General features: G+C 45.6%; 1 protein-coding gene across 1 annotated transcript in view; it reads right to left on the reverse strand.

Annotated features, from left to right (window-relative positions):
* Nucleotides 1-26,715, reverse strand: part of DNAJC7 (DnaJ heat shock protein family (Hsp40) member C7) — a gene marked incomplete at its 5' end in the record, with an annotated part of 1,180,673 nt that overhangs the window by 481,575 nt on the left and 672,383 nt on the right.

Genomic DNA, 26,715 nt, shown 5'->3' on the forward strand with positions numbered 1-26,715 from the left:
CTGCACATGCAGGAAGAGAGGCAAGCTTTTGCTTTAAAACAGACAAAAGAAATTTCTGATACTTAAACATATGAAACTGGCAATTTAAAGCCCTAACAGAAAGGGTAGCAGAAGTATATACCTTTTTGCCCCACCTGTCTAAGGCACGAGAATCCTTCTCAGAGGGAATAGGATTCTTAGAAGTAGCAACTTTAGCAGCCTTAGAACCCTGAGATATAGTTTCAGGATCTGCAGAAGGATTCTTAAACAAGAACAAATGAGACTCAGGAACCCTATAAAACCTATCAGGCTTAGAGGGAGCAGGAGGCATGGAATCAGGATTCAAATTAGCCTCAGAAAAAGCATCATCCACAATGTCAAGAACAGGAGGGATAGCCAAAGGCCTATGTTGAGGAAGAAGGAGGTATTCTCTAAGCCTCTTCTTGGAAGCAGAATAATCCTGACCTTCCCAATGAAAATGTTCCCTCATCTCATGTAAGGTTTCCCCAAAAGAAAAATCTTCAGGCGGAGAAGCAGAGGGCAAGGAGTCCTCAGCATCCGAATCCTCATAAGGAGGAAAAGAATATTCCTGATCAGAGGAAGAGACAGAAGATATAGAAGCCTGGTCAGAGGAATCCACAGGAACATCCTGTCGAGGCCTTTTTTCAGGGGGGGGTGAGAACCCCTAATCATAGAAAGCAAATCTTCAGCCATCCTTAACAATTGCTTCTGTGTCCTAGGAGTAGATTCAGCAGTAGCTTGAGCAGGAGCTTTGGACCTAACAGGAGTCTTTGTCTTTGCCTTTGAAATAGTGATGTGAGTAGGCCTGAATACCCCCTCAGAAGCCGGTACCTGCACAGCGGTTCCGGACCCATCCGAGGGAGCGACGTCCGAAGGTCCTGCAGCAGATAAAATAGAAGGCCTTGATGGCTCCCCATGGGAGTCCGTATCGGCCATCGGTTCAGAAGTGGCGGACGACAGGGGCTGCAAAAGCGCCTCACTGACGACAGCCGAACCGGACGCCGGCTCCAGCTGCAACGAGTCCTGTTTGGACCTCGGAGGCCTGTCCTTGTCTTTGCGCTTCTTTTGAATTCCGGTAGTATCCGACGACATTCTATAATTGAAGTGTCTGCCAAAGTAATTCAGAGCCCAGTCGTACCTACGTTTGATAGTACGAGAATTAAACCTGGCACAGAACCGACAACAAGAAACGTCGTGGTCAGGGCCTAAGCAAGGAAGACAGTAAGAGTGGAAATCTTTATGAGGTATTTGTTTCCCACACGTAATACAATTATTAACTTTTTCTGACATCGGAGGAACAAGAAAAAGATTCCCCAATGGGGTACTTAGCTTTGAGAAGAGAAGAACGAACTTCGGACCGACTACAACCAAAAACGCTGTTCGAAAATCGCCAACCAACGACTTGCGAGCTGCTTTCCACCACACGGCAAGAAAGACTGGAGAAGATGGCGTCGGCTGAGGGTTATGTACCAGAGCGTACTGACGTCAGGGTACTGGATTGTACAGCCGACGCTGGACCCAGACTTTGGGATTCTGGCCGACCTCGGGCTGCCTGCCGGCAGGAGCACCCTACAGTTATGACTGCAACAGTGAAACACGATGAACATCCAGTGCTTCATGTCCCTGCTCCAAACAGCTGACACACAGATTTATTTTCACACCCCCACACAAATCTCTAACTGGAAAAGGCTGGCACAGATTTATTAGCTATACCCCCCTTCTGCCCAGACTATAACACCACCACGAGACACTCCAAAGCCAGCTACTCTACGGCTCTTGCAACTGTACCCAACTATACTGAGTGAAATTAATATTAATACAAATGGTACTTTGATCAAGGCTTTCAGGACGGTCCAGAGCAATCACCAAATAATTTTAAGTACTCTGAGATTAAAATATTCTCTAAAAGACCACCCATAATGAAAATTTTAAATACATTTAATAAAGAAATGAACATGAACATACTAAATAAATATGTATTTACAGTAAATTCCAGAGTTTCAATCACAGGAAATATTAAAATAACGCAGATGAATAGATTCACACAGATGCAGAAAAACAGTGCTTTACTAATTTCACTATATTTTCCTGAGTGATCTAAAGAATTACTATTCCGTGGTCACTTACTAGAGCAAGAAAGATGAGACCAAGTAGGTGAGGGTTCTTCCTGGTCAGGTTTTAAAAACAGAGTGCAATGAGCACAAAAAAAAAAATGGCCCTGCCCTCCCACGGTCGATGATTATATATTGACCCTCATGAGAATAACTGGAATCATATCATAGACAACTTGAGGGGACCCATGCATGGGATAAAGCATTCAGGAGCTACATCTGTCCGTTGGTAGTAAAAGGGATAGTCCTGGGTTAAATTTTCTATTTCCCACCCACAGACCTAAGCTCCACTTAAAAATGGACAGAGATGAACTTTTGTTTTATGTTGATGGGGAGCCTGTTCCACAATCACACACTTACTTACTGAAATAAATAAACAATCCACTTATCACAACTTCTGCACACTCTACTCTTCCAACAATTCCAAGAGCTGCATTACTTTACTTTATCCTTCACATTTCTAGTAGTACTTTAACATACCCCATAAGAGATATTTTCAAGTTCACCCTTTCAATTACTTAAGCTGGAATTTGTGTATTAAAGTAACCTACAACCACTTTATCCTACAGTAGAACTCGAAACCCAAAACACACACACCCAACACCTTCTTGGTACAAGGGGTTCTAATACATAAAATTGCATGCACTTTTGTTCTACAAGTGGTAATGCTTCTGTAAGCCAAAAGTGAAAACTCTGGTCATGCAAGCTTAAAAAGGAACAAAGTAATGTGACATGAATTGAGCACTAAAAAATCAACACATATAAAACATATTGAAATAGTTAAAACATTTAAAATTGCAAACAAAACTAAACATATATAAAACCCATAAGAAATACAAATCTAAACATACTGATTGACAAAACATTTAAATTAATGCTTCAAAGTTTCCATTTCATATAGCTTAAAATTAATGGCTTAATTCCAGCAAAACCTGTCCCTAGACAATTTTAATTCAAAATTAATTCTTTAGCATCCCATCTCAATCATCCAACTCTTAGTGGACTAAATGGAATGCAAACTTTTGTACTGAAAAGTAATCATTTGTTAAATACAATGAATATGCATGACATGTGTTGAAGTTTGTGTTGCCAAGACACGTCTGTGTTTCTAATGTTTACCACTTGAACAAAAGCACTTGCCATTTTATATATTAAACACACTACACCACAAAGAATGTGTTGGGTGCATTAGCTTTTTAATGAGTTTTTGATTTTACATTTACAACCACTGTGAAGTGACAATTCTTATACAACTGCAACAGCTTTTCTATACTACAGTCTGTAAATAAACATCCCCTTTTGGCATGATTTTATATCCAAATTTACATATTAATGGTATACACTAAAAGACAACTTCCATACTAAAGCCAGTCATGCCATTTCTGCTTTCTTCAATGTCACTCTTACTTTCATTTCTTGTAGAAAAGTTTCAAAAGTGGAAACTAAAACTGAATCCTATACAACTGTATTACTGTTCGCAGAACACAGCCATCATTCTTTGCCTTAGGACCTCTTCCTGTATAAAAGCAAATCCACCACAGCTATGTAGCAGCCAACACACACCTTTACAGGTATCCACAACATACTCCATTTTTAATGCTCTATTAAGAATATCCACAGGATTTAATAAAATCTGTGTAGGCACAGTGTAGAGCCTACACGGAATGTACCGGTGTAAACGACCACGGTTCCTCCTCAGCAGCGCACCATGCATATGAATGATGGCGTGTTACTGAGGGACAGTCAAGGAACATAGATATTGAATCAGTGTCAGCAGAGGTGTAGCAGATGCCCGTGACTGCAGATGAGTGTGAGGTTCCATGTAATGCTCTCCGCAACTGCTGTAATGTTGTGAAGTGTGTCACTTGTATAACAAGTCATTTTTATGATGTGTTATGTTTTTTGTATTTTTTTTACTGCATGTTTGAGCAGAGTGGAGTGCTGCAATGTCAAGCTGTGATCACATACAGACAGCTGACACTTGGCAGACATCTAAAAATAGAAACCGGATGTAACCAATTGTTTATTTATATACGTGTTTAAGCACGTTTGAGCGGCACTCAGCAATGCTAACAGGTAGTCTAGTAGTATATGTGAAGGTATACTCTGTTTTTAACATCCAACTAGCAACATGGGTAGTTACAGTCTTATGTGTAGTACGTACTAGCTCAAGTTCATAACAAGCTGAATGTATCTGTAAATGAATGTCCTATATTTCTTTAATTACTTTAAACTATTGTGAATTTTGGCACTGCTGCACTATGCTAAGCACTGCATAAACGTGCTAACGGCTACCAATGTTTGCGCAGTGCTAAGGCTCGCTAAAACAACTGTTCAAGAGTCTTTGCGCTGCCTGGCATCATTTAGCTGGTTTGCCCGCTGCTCAATGAGATGTAAGGGCTTGAAAACAGGCTATATTAAAGCCCAATAGGCGGGAATTCTGCAACAGCCATTGGAGTTCAATCAATTGTTGGTATGGCTGGTGGTGTTGACGAAGGTGTGTGCTTTTGGGCGCAGAGGTGGGGCACTCAGACGTCCAGTGTCAGGGTCGTGCTCCTTGTTAAAAACCATGAACCCCAACTTATTCAGGGTGGATTCCAGGGCTCAGAGTGTAAGGCGGAGGCCTGGGACCTTTTGGCCAGGGAACTCACCAGTGTTACTGATATCCCCCTCACAGGTGAGCAGTGTTGTCACCATTTTGACTACCTGAAAGGGAGAAAGAGTGGAACCCTGGACACTTGGGTCCAGGAGGCTCGAGCTGGGAATGCTCCACAAGTATGCAAGTAGGTCTTCCCTTTTGGAATGAAAATGCAAGCTGAATGCCTGCAAAACTGGTATACATAATGGTGTGCTTCTCTCCCAGCAGGTGCAGCTGAGAGGGCTCACAATGTCGAGTCCCATGTGGGACGCCTGGCCAAGCTGCGCCACGAGTGTGGTAAGTACGGATTTAGTATGCCAACTGGAATGCAATAAGCAAGAAGAGTAGAGCATTTACTGCAATGAAGTTATACACAAGAAAAATTGCAGCGCAATAAATGGGCACGTAGAGCAATAAATGGGCAATTAGACCTGTAGAGCAATAAATGAACAATAAGAACTGTACTTCAGTAAAGCATTAACAATACCAATAGCAGTAAGCAAAATGTTGTTCAGCAGGATTGTGTTGTCAAAACCACTGCAATTGAGCTGTACACATTGACTGTCTATGGTAAGGTTGCTGTAGTCAAGTGTAACAGTGTAACAGCTGTAGCCAAGCAAATCTAATGGCCTGCAAACTGTAATACTCAACTCATAGTGTTAAAGTCCATCTCCAGGCCAATATCCGTCACATAATGCTCTCTTCCTCAGACATTAGGTAATAAAGGTATATGGGTGAGGTAGCCCAGTCCATGGGCAGATATTGAGTGTTCACTAGCATTTTGTATTCTAAACTACAGCTTTTTTCATATATGCAGTATGGTTGTATTCCATGCATGTATGTTCTACTGTCACTGCAGTCTAGTATAACATAATAGTACTAGAATGCCAGAGGAATGTCCTGTAACTTGTATTGCTCAATTCAGAGCACAGTTCCAGGTGATCTCCAGGCAAGTATCAGTCACTCAATAAAAAGCACTGACTCGGTAGCTCAGTCTGTTAAATGCTTTGTACACACTACATTTTGCCACACACACCATCCTGGGTTCGACTCCAGTGGTATGTAGCATTACATTTTCAGTACCATTCATGTAATTGCTCACACTTTGTCTCTCACCAGGAACACAACAAATACATGGGTGGGGTAGCCCATATTATGAGCAGGTAGTGTTTAGTTCGACAGAATGTTGTTACTATCAATACCAAGAATGTGTTCATCAGCAGTGTTGAGTCACAATGTCTAGTTTACTTACTGTACACAAACATGCCTCTCAAGTGTCACAATTTCTCGTAATGTAATTATAACTGCCTAATTCGTCTGTCACATGATTAGCAGATAAATTATTACCTGGAATGCAATGCATTACCATTTACAGACCACCTGGGTAGTTATACAAGTTCACATTATGTGGAACTGTTCTGTGTAGTGGTGTACCTGCATTTGTTACTGATTGGCCAATACTGACCCATGCCAACAGCTTGACATATTTGTATGTGCTACATCAGATACAGGAGAATTGTAGTCACTGTACTCAAACCCGACACTACACACCTGTAGAGTATATATTTCAGTGTTTTCAGGGATATAATCTGCAATGTCGGTAATGTAATTTTTCTCCCTCCCCACCCCTTATCTTCATTTATTTATAACTGTTTATTATTATTATGACTTAATATTAATATACCGTGTTTATTTTGGAAAAATGTTTCACTGTTGATGTTTTACTATGATTTCATATCAACATATTTTGTTTAACTACATATTGGAAAATTAGGTTTGATTACTGTGATGTTTTATTACGATGCACTACTAATATATTTGTTAAACTGCTTTGCTGGTCCTATGGTTTACTTTGTATTATCATGCTGTTACCGTACTGATTACGTTACGAAGTTATGTACTCACCATAACATTCCATCTGAGTATGTAACTTCATTTGTCTGCAACCTGTGGGTATTGGATCCGATTCGGATCAGAGCCGGCAGCTTTCCAAGCTAACAGATCCAAGCTCCAAGCTCCTCCCCCTACCCATAACGCCCTGCCATCTCCCTCTAACCCTCAGATCGAGTTTGCAAGCAAAAAAGGCAATAGGAAAATCTATAACCTAGAAATGGTTACGATACGTTCCAGTGATGTCAACTGAATGAAGACATATCCTGATTCTTTGATAATGAACTAAGGGTCCAGGGGATGGAGGGCGGGTCGGTTGCAGACAAATGAAGTTACCTACTCAGATGGAACGTTATGGTGAGTACATAACTTCTTTATCTGAAGTAGTTAACTTCATTTGCTCAGAAACCTGTGGGACAGAGTCCCCAGCTACCAGCAACTTGGGAGGCCCTTATGTAAGGATATTCCAGAGCACTGTGGAGCCAAACGATGAACGTCCTCTGGATATTAAATCCAATTTATAGTGTGTAATAAAGGTATGAGAGGAAGCCCAAATAGCTGCTGAGCAAATGTCATCCAAAGAAACCCTTGACCAGAAAGCAGCAGAAGTGGCCATAGATCGGTTAGAATGGGCTCGCACACTCAGCGGCTCAGGACGACCTGAACTTTTGTATGCTAGGAGAATGCACTGGGAAATCCATCTAGCTAAGGTTACTTTAGTGACTGGCTTCCCCAGACAGGATTTTGCAAAGGAAACAAAAAGTTGATCAGATTTTCGAAGATCTGCTGTTCTGTTTAAGTAAAAATGTAACTGTCTATGAACATCCAGACAATGAAGTCTGTATTCTCCTTTGTTTTGGAAATTCGGAAAGAAGACAGGTAGATTGATGGACCGGTTGATGTTGGCTTGTGAAGCCACTTTGGGCAGAAGAGAGTTATTAGTCCGGAGGGAGACCCTGTCTTTATGAAAGATGATGTAGGGAGGTTTACTGCAAAGAGCATGAAGCTCCGATATCCTTCTGGCAGAAGTAATGGCAATCAGGAAGGCCGTCTTCCAGGATACATATTTTAAGTAGACTGAAGCCGCGGGTTCAAAAGGCGGCCCAGTCAGAGCTTGAAGAACTAGGGTAAGATCCCATGGAGGCACTGCATCTTTAATAGGGGGTCTTAAAAAGGTTCCTTTCATGAATGTTTTGCACATCTTGGAGGTAGAGGCCCTGAACTGTTTCCAATGTGGTAGTGGGAAATAGCTGCCAACTGAACTTTAATAGTAGAAACACTAGCTCCTTGATCAAAGATATGCGAAAGAAAGTCTAGAACTGCTGGGATAGGAGCTGTGAAGGGGTCTAAGTTGCTGTGCTCGGCCCAGACAGAGAAACATTTCCATTTACTCTTGTAGATTTTCCTGGTAGACGGTTTACGGGCGGCCACCAGGATGGCCTTAACCGAAGAAGATATACCGGGAGTCCTAGCCATTAAGGGAACTGGATCAACCAAGCTGAGAGTTTGGGGTGGGGTCCAGATCGAGGGTCTTCAATCCTAAAGGATGAGAGATCAGATCTGGATTGGGATCTAAAATCCAGGGCGGATGTACTAGATGAGACCGCAGGTAAGGGAACCAGGTTTGACGAGGCCAGAATGGGGCTATGAGGATAACTCTGCTCCCCAACCGACGAGCTTTCTGCAAGAATTTTGTCATCAATGGAAGGAGGAGGATAAGCATACAGAAGACCGGATGGCCAAGCATGAACTAGAGCATCTCTGGGGGCTTCCCCTGGTGGGGGAATCAGAGCGATGAACTCACTGCACTTTGTGTTCGAAGGCGAGGCGAAGAGATCGCAGCAAGGTTGACCCCATTGGAGGAAGATTTGTTTCGCTACTGCTGGGTTCAGAGACCACTCGTAAGGTGAGAGGATCTTTCGACTCAACCTGTCTGCCAAGATGTTTGACCAACCCGGGATGTGCATTGCTATGAGAAAGCGGTTGGTGGATATTGCCCATTCCCATACTCTCATTGCCTCCCTGCAAAGTGGATAGGATCTGGTTCCCCCTGTTTATACACCAGACCACCGACATGTTGTCTGTTTGAAGTGCAATAGTTTCTGGAGGGAGGAGGGGATGGAGAGTCTGCAACGCTAGAAGCACCGCCCTCATCTCCAGGACAATGATATGCAGTGAGGTCTCTGTGAAAGTCCACATGCCTTGGACGGATCTGCCCATGCAATGCCCCCCCCAACCCGAGGAGAGATGTGTCCGTGGTCACTGTGACTTGGGGAGGGGGGTATAACAAATGGGCGGCCTTCTTGAAGATCTCTGGAGCAGAGCCACCAAAGAAGCGACTCCCTGCAAATCCTGCTGAGGGGAATAGGTGTAGACAGGGGGCAAAAAAGAATGGACCATTGAACTTGTAATGTCCACTGAAGGTTTCTTATCTTCAGGCGAGCGAAGGGCGACAGACTGATGGCCGCTGCCATGGATCCCAGGGCCCTCAGGACAAGTTCCGCTGGGGGAGCTGACGACTAAGAGATCTAGAATGTGAAGGCTTAGACTGCGAAGTCTGTCCGCTGTCAAAGAGACTGGATTGAGTAGTGTCTATCCTGGCCCCTATGAATTCCAAAATTTGAGTAGGTTGAAGGGAGGATTTCTGGTGGTTTATCGTAGTCCCTGCCTGAGCAGAGTTGATGCCTGATGGGGGCAGTTGGTTAGGAGCCAGTCGTCCAGGTACGGAAAGACCTGTATTCCCTGAAGCCTCAGGTGGGCCCCTACAACTGCCATGACCTTGGTGAACACCCTGCGGCTGTGGTGAGACCGAAGGGTAGGACCCTGAACTGATAATGGCCGGCTCCCAGCCGAAAGCGGAGGAACCTTCTGGATGGTCTGTCCATCAGAATGTGGTAGTACGCATCCTTGAGGTCTATTGAGCATATCCAGTCGTTCTCCTGCAAAAGTGGGAGAATGGATTGAATAGTGACTAACCGGAATTTTTCTTTGGCGACTGACAGGTTCAGTGTTGATAGGTCGAGAATGGGTCACAAGTCCCCCCGTCTTTTCTGGCACCAAAAAAAACCTGGAGTAAAAGTCTGATCCGGATTGTTCAGGGGGGGATGCGCTGGATACCTCTTTTTCTTAGCAGCCCTCGAATTTCTGATGCTGCTGCCTCCCTCTGATAGGGTGGGACATCGGGGAGTCTTGTTGATCTGTGAGGGTGAGATAGGAAAGGAATTGAATAGCCTCTGGATATGATTCGGAGCACCCAGCAATCTGTCGTAATGGACTCCCATTTCGCTAGGTGTTCCGAGAAGCGCCCCCCCCGACTGCCTCCAGAGAGGAGCAGCCAGGCAACCCCTCAGAGCTGCTGCGTGGGTCGATACGAAAAGGGTTCTCTCGACCCAAAATTCTTCGGACCCCCTCTGCCCCTGGGCCGGTGTCCACCCTGTCCTCCTCTGCCTCTGAAGGACGAGGGATCTGGAGCGAAACGGGATTGTTGAGCTTTCTGGAACGACATCTTCTTCTGTCCTCTTTGGTTCCTGGAGTAGGACCTCTGAGGAGCCGAGAAGTGGATCCCGTGACGGCAAACATCGTCCCGTCTTTCTCGCTCTGGAGCGTATCGCAGACGGTTTTGCCAAAGAGCATAGAACCATCAAAAGGGGTATTCGAGAAGGATGCCTTGAAGGGTTCCGCAAAATCGCAGAGACTAAGCCAGGCCTGTCTACGTAAGACGACGCCCATTCCGCTAGCTCTAGCCGCTCCCTCCGTAGCATGGGAGAGAAGCCGCATAGATGTGTTGGTGATTTACCTGATAGTGGCCATTCGAGCCAAGAAGGTCCACTTGTCCTCAGCCGGCATGGACTCTGGGGGTGACCCAGTGTACTCTTTAATCAGGTCCCGCTGCAGCCGAATCACATGTGCCATATAATTCAGTGACCTTACAGAGAAGGTCGCTGAAGAGAACATCTGCTTTCCCAAACGGTCCATCATCCAAGATTCCTTGACTGGAGGATGCACCGAGGAACTCTCCTGTGCTAATTCCTTTTTAATGGCAGCAGCCACCATCATGGCATCCACTGGGGCACCCTTGCTCCAAACTGTCCTGTACATGGGAGGGCTGAGGTTAAAGTCTGGTCTCTTGGGTATTGGACCGATAGTGTCTGGCTCCTTCCATTCCCTGGTAGTTATGAGGTCTACCAGGGGGTCGGCGGGAGGGGACACCCAAGAGTTAGATGGGCCTACGTCAAATGTCTCCAGAAACACACTCATCCGAGGAAGGTTTTTGAGCAGACCACCCCCCTCTAATGCGTAACATTTCCATAATGTCTCCGAAGGAGACGTCTTCAGGGGGGGGGTGGCCATGGGGAACCTTCCCCTTCCTCTAAGTCTGTGTCCTCCGTGAGGGACTCGGGTGACTCTTGCACTTCCGTTTGTGAGGTACCTCCTTGGGGGGGCTGTCCGAAGAGGCCTCACCAACAATGTCCTGTTCCTCTACGGGAACAATCTGGGACGTAGGCGGAGGCTGTACCTGGGGCCAGATGATAAAAGAAGGTAGTGTCTGAGTGGGAATGGCGGGTGGATCCATAGCAAGAGCCTGGGGCCTCGAATCCCTCGATAGGACCCACTCCCCGACGTCGAATGCCGAGGGGGAACTGCTTTCCCTTGGATTCGAAAGCATCCCCCTCGGATCCGACGTGCGGATTGGCGCCGAAGGTGACCCGACTGGATCTGAAAGGGTAGTGTGCCCCGACCTCAACGGAGCCGAAGGTCCGCTGACCCCTCCGGATCCGACGCTCAGCTCATGGCCCCGAGAGCTCGGATCCGAAAACAGATCCGACAGACTCGAGGGTACAGTCTGCGCCAAAGTAGGAAGCACTGTCGGCGCCGACCCTACCACGGCTCCGAAGCTAGTCGGATCAGACAGCTCCGAACCCCGAAAGCGGGTCGGAGAAGGAGCAATGGGGGCGAAAAAAGGTGTCGAGCTCCCCCCCCAAGCAGGGGGGGGGGCGGCAAGAGCACTCCCATCCGCATCTGGGCCTGGAGAAATTGACACATCATCCGGGTCCATATCTGTGTCCAATAAACTTCTGGTGGATCTGGATGAGGCCACCGAAGCCGGCCGGGAAGGCCGCCTGGATGACCTCAAGGGTGATCGGGTCTCCTCCTCCGGCTCCGGGGAGAAACGTGGAGAACGGAGCCGGGAGGGGGAAGGCCCGGAGACCTTAAGAGGAGAGGCAGGCGGTGCCAAAGGGGTCGAGTCGGACCGCCTCTTGTGACTGCGATGCCTTTCCTTTTCTCTCTCCCTATCCTTTCTATCCTTTTTCTGCCGTCCCTTTCCTCCTGGGCCAGCGAGGGAGGATGAGTCCAGGCCAGGGGATCAGGAGCAGCAGGTGGGGCAGCTGCAGCTGCGGCTGGCGCCACCGAGGACGAAGCAGAGTCCGGGGGCAAAAGGCCTGCCAGAATAAGCTTTGCCCTCCTACCCTTCAAAGCCCTGGGGTTGAAGGCTGCACAAACAGTGCAGCCTGAGGAGAGGTGATCAACCCCCAGGCACAGGGGGGGAGAGTGTGGCTATCCGCTGGGGACAGCTTATGGCCACATTCGGTACATTTAGAGAAAATGGCTTTAGGGCCTTCAGCCATTGTAGAAGAGGAAAAGGAAAAATAGGCCCACAAGCACACACCTTCACACACGCAGAGGGGGGAGGGGAATAAATCTAACTTAACCAAAAAGTTAAAAGAACTACCCAAAAAAGGCTAGAAAGATAAGGGGAACTTCACATACACAAAGTTAGAGAAAAATTTGACAGGAATTCAAGATTTAAATACTACCTTTACAATACAACGCTCGGAGCTCGTTCAGAGAAGCTTATGGAAGCCGTGGTAAACGAGATCTGATTGTTAGAGGGAGATGGCAGGGCAGTATGGGTAGGGGGAGGAGCTTGGAGCTCGGATCGCTTCGCTTGGAAAGCTGCCGGCTGGGATCAGAATCAGATTCGATATCCACAGGTTGCTGAGCAAATGAAGTTAACTACTTCAGATTTAATGTTATACTGCACATAATATACATTAATATGTATTTGGATGAATAAACATTATGTTTGATTCTGTCAATACTAACACTGGTTTGGTTACTACTAACCGTAACTTATTGCTATACATCATTTACCACAGAACATCAAGGTAGATTGGTTGCAGCTGATCCCCCTACCTTGCCTTAAATGGCCAGGGCACTGGGACCCTGCACATCTGGGAACCCAGACCAGTGGTGCTCCCTCTGCTGCCCCCGCACTAAGTGCGGCGTCGGGTACTACTGCCCCAGGGGACGGGGCCCGGTCCCCATCTGGAAGTGGTGGCGAAGGGGGGGTTGACACGTATGCAAAGTTGCCAGTCTTGGTGCACAGGATAGTCCACCATGGCTATGACCGCCATCTGCTCTGGATTGAGGGCATGCTGGCCACCCTGGGGCAGCCTCACCCTAGTGACCAGCCTCCACCACAGCCACCCTCAGGGCAGTGATGGAGCAGTGTCGACAGTCCCATGGGTGGGGATCTGAGTCACGCGCTGCTGCCGTCCGTGGAGGCACATGGAACTCTTATTCCATAACACCCTCCCTATCCCGGGTGTTCACCCCCCTCATGCATCATACACCGCCCATCTGCTGTCTTGTCTGTTTGCAAATGCACCCTCACCTATTCAACTTGGCTTTCCCGCACGTACCTATGTCCCTTCCCAACATTCCACACTCACCTTAATAATAATAAAATGAAATATGGGCACCTGCCCCCCCCCCCCAAAAAAAAATCATTGCTCCCCCCCCCCCAAATAATCATCCCATACATAGCTCTTCATTTCTCACACATATCCACTGGACACATGTAATTCAGTCCAATTGACTTGACAATGCTGTTAAGTTGTCCTCGCCCCTCTCTCTGGGGTTTGAGAATCCAAATTAATCTACAAAGTCGGTCAAAGAGCACAGTTGTTGCTGGACCAAACATGGAAAGCTATGGTTCTTTCCTACACCCTTCCTGCACATCTCTTCCTGCCTTTCACTAGGTTTTTCCTTCTGCTTTCCCCCATTCCACCACTTTCTTATCTCCCCTTTTCTTCATATTTTTTTTAGTGCAGAACTACACGATGCGCCATGCAGCTTCGCTAAGCTCAGCTAAATACAGCCATAATGACTATATGTGTTTCTAACATTATAAGATATATACAAAATAAACACCTCTGCCGTGTTTCAAACCCGAACCCCATCACACCTGCAGCACACTGGATTAACCCACCATGCCAAGCAACTCTTACTTAAAAACAAGTGGTTTAAACAAAACATAGTAATTGCCAATTACAGCCATTGGGCGTGTTTCAGCAGAGCTGTGCACCATAACGCACTGTGCAAACTGGAATAAAAAGTAATGGAATAAATGGGAGTGTACCCTGGACTCTAGTGCAACAGTACACCACTAGACAGCCAAAGACATGACAATGGGTGTAACTGAGGCCTGTGATAGCAAGTAATATGCCCTTTTATCAGCGATATGTATAGAGTCACCTGCTAAGGCAGTCATGGCAAAATACATATTCAGCTGGGACTGTGATGCAGAACTACATCCATATAAAGACATGCATATATTGATGGATGTAGTAAATGTATGTCACAATTTGTACGTGTGCACATTTATCTTGCAAATACACCAACTGCAGAAGTGACTCAGTAGTTCAGGCCTTGCATACAGAAAATTTGGCCACATACAGTCCTGGGTTAAAATTCAGTGTTGTGTTGCATTTCAGTTATTGTGAAGACAACAATAAATGAAAGATTTATGCACTCATTTTCCACACAAAACGCTGTAAAGTAAATAACGGCTTTTTACTGCTGGAAGTCACAGGCCTGCAGATAGGGACACACATCACATATCCGTATAGCATATATTGCCTAATACTCTGTTACTAACACAGTTGCCGAACATACGTACCTTAAACACATTCAATAACTGAAGTGTAAATGGTACTTTCACCCTGGATCTGATTCTACAACAAGGCTGACACAGATACACCTACTTGCTGTCCTCCAAAGTGTTCACACTCACTGTCTATGTCTAGGATCAACTTCAGTAGATCGAACTTTGAAATGTTCGAAGCTCATATGGTAGAGACCATTACATCGAACATTTGAAAAGTTCGAACACTGAATTTAAAAAAACATGTGTAGCACGGGGGCTCACCCCCACCCCCGCTACTTAAATATCCCAACTCAGAAATTGCACTACATTGCAGAAATGGGAAATCTTCTCGTTCCGCACTGTACAGGGATCTCCATTCAGTCCGTTCAAACTTTTAAAAGTTCGATCATATAGTCTCGGTCATATGAGCTTCAAACTTTTAAAAGTTCGATCAACTGAAGGGGACCCCTATGTATGGTACACAAAGCTTTACGTAAAGGTTTCTGCTACAGACCTTCCCTCTGTGACAATGTAGTCTCCTCACCCCAGTAATGTCCATCTCAACAGCTAAGAAATGGGCCCTGCTCTACATGAAGGCCTTGCATATTGCACAGAGGTTGCATGTCATTAGCTAATGATGGTGCAACTCAGCTGTTTTGCTGCAATTAGCATATCACAGGCACAGACTGGTTTAGAGGCAATTACCTGCTAATGAGAAGCATGTTAAAATACAAGCAGCTGGCTATGGCCAAATATTCTGTATGAGACTTCCCTCACACGGAGCACACCTCTGCGAAACAGTAGTAGTAGCACATTTCAACAGAGGAATAACTGCACTCCACCAGGTATACAACTGTTTTTGTGTACAAAATGATGCAGATGGGGGGACAGAGGTATGAGGAAAAGGGAGTACAGCAGTAAGCCTGTCTTAGACCTGTGGTAATGACAAGCCATTAACACCCTGCTGTCTTACACATACAGGGGACATACAATACATCAGGGCTGCATTTGTCTTTTGTCATTGTGTCACACTGGTCTTGTTGGATGTCCCAATACAGTGGTCACAATAGCACACTGCTATTTGTGTAGCACAGGTCTTATGACATATTATTGGGTGGCTGGCCTTAGGGGGGAGACAGTACAGTTTTGTACCTACCATAAATGTAGATGTTAGAGTGTCTTCACTGCTGCAGTCATTACACTTGGGTTATCCTGCCGTCAGGCGGTCCCGCAGTCGGCCAGAGTTCCAAAGTCTTGGTCCGGCGTCGGTTGGTGTCGCTTCTTCCTTGACGTCAGTGCGCCAGGGGTATACAAGATGCAGCCGATGCCATTTTCTTCAGTTTTTCTTGCCCCAGATGTCAGGTGCCCCCAAATAATAGGTAGGCAATACATATTGCTAATAAAACATACAATAAAGGTAAAAACAAAACCTTCAGTTACCAGCAAATACACGACATAGGTAGTACAGGGTTGTAAGGTATAGATAAGTCCCAGCAAAGAAAGAGGGGATGGCGGGTGGGTAACCTGGACTGCAGCAGTGAAGACACTAACACCTACATTTATGGTAGGTACAAAACTGTACTGTGTTCACAGTGTTTCACTGCTGCAGTCATTACACTTGGGTTGAATCCCAAAGCTGAGTTAGGGTGGCTGGTTCTATAGAGGATTTGGGGAGGCTATGAGGCCCTGCAGCACTGCAGTGGCAAAGACAGCTCTGGATCTAGAATAAAGAGGCAAGTGATAATGCTTGGTAAAGGTGTGCACTTAACTCCAAGTTGCAGCTTCCAAGATATCTTTGGTAGGTACTCCTCTAAGGTAGGCAGTTGAAGTGGCTGTTGCCCTGGTGGAATGTTGCCTAATGGTACAGGTTTCCCATGCTGTGTGTAGCAGAACCGGATACAGTGTCCTATCCACTTTGAAATGGTCTGTTTTGAAATAGCCTTTCCCTGTGATCCTGCAGCATATGCTACAAACAACTGCTCAGTTTTTCTGAAAGCTTTTGTTTTGTCCAAGTAGAAACGTAACGGTCTGTGTATGTCCAAGGAATGCAGAAGTCTCTCCCCTTTATTCTGAGGATTTGGATAAAAAGTTGGCGAGTGAATAGTTTGGTTAAGAGCCACACTGGATACCACCTTAGGCATAAACGAAGGGCTTGTTTTTAAAGAAACCCTGTCTTGGTGAAAAATGATGAAAGGCTCCACTGCCATTAGTGCCTGTAACTCTGAGACTCTTCGTGCTGAGGTCATTGCCAGAAGCAGAGCAGTTTTCTATGACACATTTTAATTCTGCTGAATTGGCTGGCTCAAAAGGAGGTAAAGTTAGTTTTTCCAAGACAAAATTGAGGTCCCAAGTTGGTGTTGGTGCTCTCCGGGGCGGTCTTATGTTTTTAGCCCCTCTGAGGTACTGTTTTAGCAATCAATGAGAGAAAATAGGAGGATCTGTGTTGTAATGAGCCAAGATGGCAGAGGCGTGGATCTTAATGGATGAAAAGGATAGTCCTTTGTCCAGCATCTCAGTTAAGTATTGTAATATCTAAGGAATATTTGGGACAAGAGGGTCAAAGCTTTGAGCCTGGTTCCAGGCACAGAATCTCTTCCACTTTTCTGAATAAGATTTCCTGGTGCTAGGCCTCCTGGCCTCCAAAATGACATCCATAACAGTTTTAGAGAAAGGTGTCGTCTGCTTGAGTAATGAATCTGGCATGCAGCCAGGTTTAAGGTTTTGAGCTGACTGTGCAGGATCTTATTGTTTTGTTGGGTCAGAAGGTGCGGAGTTTGAGGTAAAATCCATGGTTGGCCTTCAGCTAAGTTCTTTAAGATTGGGTACCAGTGCTGGCGTGGCCAGTCTTGGGCAATCAGGATCATCTGTGTTTTTTCTTGTCTGGCTTTTAGGAGTACCTTTGAAAGGAGAGGCAGTGGTGGGAAGGCATAAACTTTTAGACTTTTCCAGCTGAACGAGAGAGCATCCACTTTCCATGCTTGTGTCTGATAAGCCCGTGTGCAAAATTTTTGTAGTTGGCAATTAATTGGGGAGGCAAAAAGATCTATGTCTGGGCACCGCCATTTTTGATTTATCATGCTGAATACTTGTGGATTTAATTTCCACTCGTGAGGATCCATAATGTATCTGCTTAAGTCATCTGCCAGAGTATTTTTCTTTCTTGGCAGGAATTGTGCTTGTAGATGAACTTGATAGGTTAGAGCTGTGTTCCACAAGGTCATGGCTTGTCTGCATAAGGGACAAGAATGAGTGCCCCCTTGCTTGTTTATGTACCACATAACTGTGGTGCTGTCTTTAATAATAGTTGTCCTGGATGCAGAAGGTCCTTGAAAGCTGTTAGGGCATTTTGTACAGCAAACATCTCTTTTTGATTGATGTGAAGATGCATTTGGTCTGCGGTCCACTTGCCCTGAATACATTTTCCTGCCATGTGTGCTCCCCAGGCGTAATCCGAAACATCTGTTGTTAGTGTCTGCCTGGCTGTGGGTAGAGTGAAAGGCTGTCCCTTGTTGAGGTGACATGCCTGTGCCCACCATCGAAACTCCTGTTACAGGCAGGGAATTAGTGGTATTACTGCTTCCAAACTGTGACAGTGTAGAGTCCAAACACTTTTTAGGTACCATTGTAATTTCCTCATATGCAGTCTGGCATATGGAATTAGTAGTATGCAGGATGCCATAAATCCCAAGGCCTGCAGAATTTTTCTTGCAGGAAGTTTGGTTTTTGTTGCCATCAACTGAAAGTACTGAGTCAGTTGTCCTTGCTTGCTGGCGTGAGATAAGCCATCTGGGCCGTTGTATTTAAGCTGGCACCCAGGAATATTATCTCTTGTGAGGGCATTAGTTTTGACTTCTTTTCGTTTACTGTGTACCCTAGGCAAATTAGCAACCTTTTTACAAATGCCAGATGCTTTAGAAGAATGTCCTTGCTCTCTGCATGAATAAGGCAGTCATCCAGGTATGGATATATTTGAATTCCTTTTTGTCTGCAAATAGTAATTACTGGTGCCAGGCACTTTGTGAAGACCCTGGGCGCAGTAGATAACCCAAAGGGCAGTGCAGAGAATTGGTAATGCATCGAACCAGCTATGAATCTGAGGTATCTTCTGCAATTTTGTCTGATAGGGACATGCAGGTATGCCTCTTTGAGGTCCAAAGTAACAAGCCATGCCTTCTTGCCCAGTATGGGAAGAAGCTGCTGTAGTGGCAACATTTTGAATTTCGGAACATCCAGGTAAGCCTTTAGAGTATAAATGTCTAGTGTGGGTCTCCAGGCTTTGTCCTTTCTGGGGACCAAGAAAAGTCTCGAGTAAAATCCTTATCATTGTTCCTGTTGTGGCACTTTTTGAATAGCTCTCATGTCCATGAGGGCTGTAATTTGTTTTTTGTGCCTCTGCCCATTGATTTTGTGGCAGGTCTGGCATTCCTTTTAGCCTTGGTAGAGTGTGAAAGTGGAACCTGTAACCCTGAGACAGGATATTCAGAACCCATTTGTCTTGGGTGATTATATGCTAATTTTGAGAAAAAAGTGCTAGTTTCCCCCCTAAGGGAGCTGCCAAAAGTTAAGTGCTTGGCACTCGAAGGGGGAAGTCATTGGGATTGTTTCCTGTAAGGTTGTGACTTCTCTTCACCTCCTTTTGGGGTTGAAGCACCCCACTGTCGTGGTCTGTAAGAGCCTTGGGGCTGAGATCTGCCTCTTGCGTGTCTATCTACCTCTTTGTGGTCTGACACTGGAAAGGACCAATTCTTTGAAGGCCAATTTCTGCTAAATCGAGGTGGCTGTACCTGTAAGAAATCCTTCACTGTTTGCATAGATTTTGCCTCATCCTCCATTTTCTTGAATACCTCTTCTGCCTTAACACCAAATAAAATATCCTGCTGTAAAGGAGAATCCAATAATTTAGCCTTAACATGATCAGGTAAAACCTTGTTCTTTTAACCAAGCATGCCTTCGAATCACAGATCCTGTAACTGCTGCTCTACAAAAAGCCTCTAATGAATCAAAACCACATTGCAGAGTATGTTTTCCCACTTGTTCAGCTGCATGCAATAAATCCTGCATTTCCTTACAGTCGGGATGTTCTGAACTTGTAATCGTTTTTTGTTTTAACAGAGACATTAAATATTGTTGGTATTTAAGCATGTGGAACTGGTAATTTAAAGCTCTCACTGCTAAAGTTGCAGAAGTGTAAACTTTCTTCCCCCATCTAATGCTCTAGAATCCCTGTCAGAGGGAACTGGATTCTTAGCCATGGAAGCCTTTACCCCTTTGGGACCCTGGGAAATAGTTTACAAAGAAATTTGTGATAGTCAGGGACTCTCTAGTACCCGTCTGGCTTGACTGGCGCAGGGGGCAAAGAATCAGGATTTAAACTTGATTCAGAGAACACATTATCCACAATATCTAACAATAGCGGAATAGCAAGGGGTCTGTGCTGAGGTAATAAAAGAAAGTCTCTCAGCCTTTTCTTGGATTCTGAGTAATCCTGGCCCTCCCAATAGAAATGCTCCCTCATGGTATGTAAGGTTTCCCCAAAAGAATAATCCTCAGGAGAAGAGGCTGAAGGAATTGATTCTTCAGCAGAGTCCTCATAGGGGGGTAAAGAGCATCCCTGGTCTGAAGAGGAATCAGAAGAAATGGAAACCTGGTCAGAGCAATCATAGTCTGTATCCTACCTAGGCCTTTTATCAGGAGGGGGATGGGTACCTCTGATCACAGTAATTAAGTCTTCAGCCATTCTGAGCATTTGTTTTTTAGGTATGGAGGCCTGTCCAGGTGAATGCTGTACTTGCTTCTTTGGCTTTAATGGAGTTTTAGACTTGGCTGTAGTTTTTATGGTAAGCTGTGAAGGTCTGAAAACACCCTCAGAAGCCGATGCCTGCTCAGCGGCTCTGGACCCATCTGAAGGGTTAGTTTCCGTAGGCCCAACACCTTGAGTATCCAGAGACCTAGACATCTCCACGTGGGAGTCGGAGGCGGCCTGTGGCTCTGAGGTAGTAGGTGTCAGGGGCTGCAAAAGCGCCTCACTGAGAACTGGCGACTGGCCTAGAAGAGGCTTCATAGTCAGTTTTGGGCCTCGGATGCCTGTCCTTATCCTTGTCTGAGTTTTTTGTGTATTCCGGTCATCGGTTATTGCGACGGCATGGTATAATTAAACCTTTGGCCAAAGTAATGGCGAGCAAAATCAAACAGACGTTTTACTAGTGCGTTTGTTAAATCTAGCACAAAACCGACAACTAGTGATGTCGTGGTCTGGGACTAGGCATGGAATACAGTAAGAATGAAAATCCTTATGAGGTATTTGCTTCCCACAAGAAATACAATTATTAACTTTGACTGACATCAGTCTGAATCAAGAACAAGTTTCCCCAACGGGGTACTTAATTTTATTGAAGACTTCGGTTCTGAAATTCGAATTGAAAATCTCGTTAGTCGACCGGCACTTGCGAACTGCTTTTGCTTCGGGAACCGCGCGGCAAGAAAGACTGAAGAAAATGGCGTCGGCTGCATCTTACATAGCTCTGGCGCACTGACTTCAGGGAAGAAGCGACAGCAACCGATGCCGGACCAAGGCTTTGGAACTGGCCGACTGCGGGACCGCCTGACGGCAGGATAAACCAAGTGTAATGACTGCAGCAGTGAAACACGATGAACATCACAGTGGACTGGAGAGTTGGGTGTAGGATCATAAATCAGAATCTCATGGCACAGAGGGAACTACCTCAGTAATTATACTATCTCAGTTGTATCCACACATGTAGTACGCTGTCATACTGTGGGGTAAGACGTGTGATCAAACAGTGGACAGTGCCAACCATTTTGTTCTTTTTGCATCTGTACACAGTGGACATCCATGTATTTGCTCCCGTAATGCATTTCCCTTTTGGTGTATTTCAGGACTAATTTATTGCAGAAGGTATGCCCGCTTCTGAGATGCAGAGGATGAACTTGTACTTCGAGGACTACGGCGGTGGCATCATCACATAACATGGAACAGCAGGGTGCACTGTGGGCAGACCTTGTCTGGGATGTGACTGAGACTGGCCACCAGGACAGGACATATGAGCAGGTTCAACACCATGCTACAGACAGGGTGAATGCTGAATGACAAAGGGTGTAGCCAGGGATCAGGCCATCAGCAGTGGAGGGCCTAAAACAGATCATGCCATCACCAGTGGAGGGCCTAAAACAGATCATGCCATCACCAGTGGGGGGTCTAAAATGGAACAACCACTCACGGCCACTGAGGAATTCCTGGCAAACCTCGTGATATGACGCTCCCAGGCATCCATCACACCATAAACCGTGGAGGTGGGTGCCACACTGTCCACAGCAGAGGAGCGTGCAGGTAAGCTTACTGTGATCACCACTGTAATACTGTAGCAGTCATTCTGTCAGGCTGTACATACAATTACATGGGTATTAGATCTATGTGCTGTTTGTGTTGGGGGGGGGGTTAAATCGGCTGTACACTCGTACTCAAAATGTCAGCAATACGTCAAGTAAAACAGTAGCTACCGTACATGCGAGATATATGCAGGTATTACCTTGTTGTGCTGCAACACGCAGTGGTAATGAAATTACCTCACCCTTTGACAGGTCCATCAGGAGTTGTCCTGTTCCTGGTAAGCTTGATACTGTTTTGTTATGGAACACACATGCTATTAAGGATCAGGACCAGGATAATTTCCTATGTACAGGTAATGCTGTGTGTAAACTAGAGTAGAATGTTTGTATGTTCCAGTCTGGAACAGTTATCCAAGTTTCCTAGAGTGGGTAATCACAGGAGTGTAGCTGAACGAGCAAAAACACTTGTGCAGTTATAGTTTGGGGTGACTAAGCCTCCTGGTGTACATGAGGCAATTAATCAGACATGCCTTGTATATACCGAAAGGTCGATGGTACATACCTTAGGCAACAAAACTTGTATTTGTACATATTTGTTAAAATGGTTGTACTGGATTTTAAGTGTTGTTTTATCAGGTATAGTGTCATACTGCATACCTAGCATGTACACTGTACTGGCCAAGTGTCACGCGAGTTACCCGATGTGCTTGTTATAAAGGCCATGAGTTCAATGTGTATGTTGTTGAGGAAATCTGTTGTGCATGAAAGCGGAGATGAGAGAATGTGAGAGTAGTAATGCAGTTGTGGATCCTTATTAATATAACTCTGTGGATTTTACACACAGTAGTGCGGGTTGTAATGTACTGCTTTTGCCTTGGCTTCCACAGGTGACCGGGGGGGGGGGCGGGGGCTTGGGGTGTCTCTCCCACACAACCTGTCAGTGTCTCATCGGACTCTGATGATGATGGTGGTCACAGTGAGGCAGAGGTGGGGTTGTCAGGGGCTGAATCTGTCCCAGAGGCTAACATCCCTCTTTTGCTCCCATTGTCACCGCACAGTCAGTATACCCACACATACCCAGTCCCCACAGGCCTCATATATGGGACAGTTAGGGTGGAGACATTGAACAGAGCAATCTGGCAACTATGGCTCGAGTGAGTGTAGACACTGGCCACAGTCAAAGAGCAGGTGAGGTCCCACACAGGTGGAATATCAGGTGTCCTAATCAGCCTGGGTAGGCAGTAGTTCAAGTATCAAGTGTGCCCACTGTTTAACTTCTCGCTTGCCTGATGTCATGCATATTCCAACTATGAGGCCCAGTGAAAATTAAGGAACACATACTACTAAACTAGGTATTGGCTGTCCCATGTGGATGTCAAATCTGACCAAACAGCCCACTAGATTTCCTTATATAACAGCAGCAGCTCCATTATTACGATACCTTATTATAGTAATTCTTATAATTAGTGTGCAGGTTTTTGAGACTTACCTTGAGAATGCATCAGTTGACAGAACTGTAGTTAAGGGCAATACACAATCAGTACATGGAGAGGTGCAGGTAATGTGGGCTGCCTGCCATCAGCTATTTTAGTATATGTATGTGAGTGGGAGTAAGGTGTCAAGTCCTGGTGCCATAAATTGTCAGTGAATGTGCTATACGTGGTCTCTTAGCCAATGCCAGTGTGTACTGGGCACACCTACATCTGCCTACAGGGACATCAGGGGGCTCCTCCTGTGAGTGTGGCTGTGGTGACCTAGCCACTGGTGGGGGGGGGGGTATATCCCGTCCCTATGCTGATCCTGCTGCAGCTGCTTCCACAGGGTCATACTGCATAGTAAGGCATGTACTGTGAACGTATGTGCACATGTGGCTGGACAGTACTGCAGGGCTCCATCAGATACATCGAGGTACCGAAACCATGACTTCAGTAACCCAAACGCACACTATGATGTTTCTAGTTTGTGCATGTGCCTCATTATGGTGATCTTCCGTTGGTGTGTGTACATTTCTGATGGGTGTCATCATCCATGGTTCCATTGCATAGCCAGCATCCCCCACTAAACGACCATATGGGATGCCCCCCCCTAGCAAATGTCTAGTACAGCTGTGATACGTGCCAAATATGGGAGTCGTGATAACTGCCAGCACACACATTCATGATAATGCACTGGGCACTACACACGACCTAGCAGCTGGAGTGGTACCCTTTGTGGCTAACGTAGATTCTATCTTCCTCACTGGGTGGTGCCTTGATGTTTACACGAGTGCAATCTATAGCACCCAGTAAATCAGGGTAGTGTGCTACATGGCAGAAGTGCTGCACATTGCTAACTCCCACCTCAGGGGTGAGAGGAAAATAAATGTGCTAACTGGCATATGGTAGCATGGCATCCTGGAACTGGTGGAGTACGATGGATCCTGATGCCTGTGAGACCCCCATTCTTGTCCCCACAATTGGTCTTTGGAAGATAGCTGTGGCTATTATCCTAAGGGCTACACATACCTTTGGTTCCACTGGGATGGGTTCCCCTCTGTTGCCTCTGGGCTTGAGTTGAGGGGGGCAGAGCTCAGTGAGTCCTTGTAGTATGTCCCTGTCCACCCTGTAAGCACTCTACAATCTCCAGCTCATGTAGCTCCTGTAAGGTTACCCTGGGCCTGAACACTATTCTCCATCTCTGCCTAGGCCTATTGTCAGCAGCATTGACTTCAGGATCTAAAACATACAAATATAAAATATAACAGTCCTGCAGTAGCCCCTAGCATGCTTTCAGTTAAAATTCCCAAGTCTGTACTCCAATGGTGCAGAGTATGCGGGGGGGGGGGGCAGACTGCAGGCTGTATGCATATTTTATACTGTATAGTGCTCTACTGTAGGTGCTGCCTGTGTGTTTCGCTACCTAAGGTGTACTGCACCTGCCTAATATATCACTGACATCATTTAATGGCCCTAGTTTAGCTTAAGCAAGGATCAACACTAATTAACACATCATTGGCCTTTTAGATGCTCTGAGCACTGTGGCACACCGCTCAAACTCACTCCCCAGAGGCAAGCACTGCTTAGCAGTTGGTGCATACCCCCCAACCTTCCACGCTCAGCACAGCGTCACAGAAACATGTGCCCAGCAGGTAAAGCTTTGACGTCAGTGCACACACCACCTCGGGCTTCCATGATCAGCATGGCATTGCCAAGTGCAAACAGGAGCAGCTAAGCTCTAATCAGCTTAGAACTTATTGGACACACGTCAGCTACCTCCTCTGTGGACATAAACATGGTTCTCTGCCTACACAGAGGGAATATGCGGACACAGTTACCCCATTATACTATTCAGTAACTCCTCCTCATTTGAATAGGGATCCATGCTCACAACCTGGATACTACATACTTCCAAGCTCTAACACAATAGCAACAACACCAATGCACCATTGTAAATACTGCACGCAGAGGTCCTGTAATACACTTCTGTCTCATATTAATATTCGATTTTTCCACGTTTATTTTCTTTTAATAAGGCATGTTTGCTCCCTCTGGCACAACTCAAACATGCTAAGATTATTTAAAAACATTTTAATATATATATATATATATATATATATATATATATATATATATATATACATACATACATACATATATATACTGTAACTTTTGGAAGACGCAGAGGATAGTTTTGCTCATATCTGTGTGTGCTATGCCATTTCTGTCTATCTACATTTCTACAGCTCCTTTTGTCTGTCTAATGTCCTGTACACGGAATTTTTCCAAGTACACTACGGATACTGACACTGGGTCTGCAGAGCTGCCTATCTTTTTGCTGGATCGCTCTACCTGCCTCATTTGCATGACATTCACCTGCTTACAAGGTGATCTGCATGCCATGGAAGTTTCTATATTGGCGAGCTCGTGCACACAGCTCAGCAGTGCTTACTGCATCTAAAAATTTGCAGCCATGTTAGCAGCGCTGCTCGATACCTACATGGAAAAAAAAAACAACGTGTAAGCTATATTAAATTCCCCTCGTGTGTAAAAAGGATACACTTTTTGGTATCTCATCTGATTGCAAAGTACAGCTGCATAAGTAAACTTAACAGCAGATGATCTAAGAAATCACTGCTGTTAGTAGCCTTAATCAATATGGGCCAAATGGGTAAAAAATCTGTCAAAAAGCAAACTGAAGGTTATGCTGCTTAACACTAGGAGCCATAAAGTACAGTTTTGTACCTACCATAAATGTAGATGTTAGAGTGCTAATACAGCTGCAGTCATAACAGATGGGTTCTCCTGCCGTCAGGCGGGTCCTCGGTCGGCCGAATTCCAAAGTCTAGGTCCGGCGTCAGTTGTCGTCGCTTCTTCCCTGACGTCAGAGCGCCAGGGGTATAAAAGAACCAGCCAACGCTATTTTCTTCAGTTTTTCTTGCCCCAGATGTCAGGTGCCCACAGAAGGAAGGCAATACATAAATTGGTGTAATAAAGCAATGCAATATAATCAAAAAAAAGCAGTTGCAAGCAAATACACCATAAAAGAATACCCCAAGTGGGGAAGGAGGGGGGGGGACCTGGACTGCAGCTGTATTAGCACTCGAACATCTACATTTATGGTAGGTACAAAACTGTACTATGTTCATCGTGCATACAGCTGCAGTCATAACAGATGGGTAGAATCCCAAAGCTAAGAAAGGGGTGGTAGGCACTAGGTGGAACTAGGAGGAGCCATAATGCCCTGCAAGACTGCTGTGGCAAAGCCTGCTCTAGTTTTGGAGTATAATGGTAGGTGGTAGTGCTTGGAAAAGATATGCACAG

This window comes from Protopterus annectens, chromosome 13.part0 (genome assembly GCF_019279795.1).
Source record: "Protopterus annectens isolate FY-2018-M chromosome 13.part0, PAN1.0, whole genome shotgun sequence".
NCBI classification, from domain to species: Eukaryota; Metazoa; Chordata; order Ceratodontiformes; family Protopteridae; genus Protopterus; species Protopterus annectens.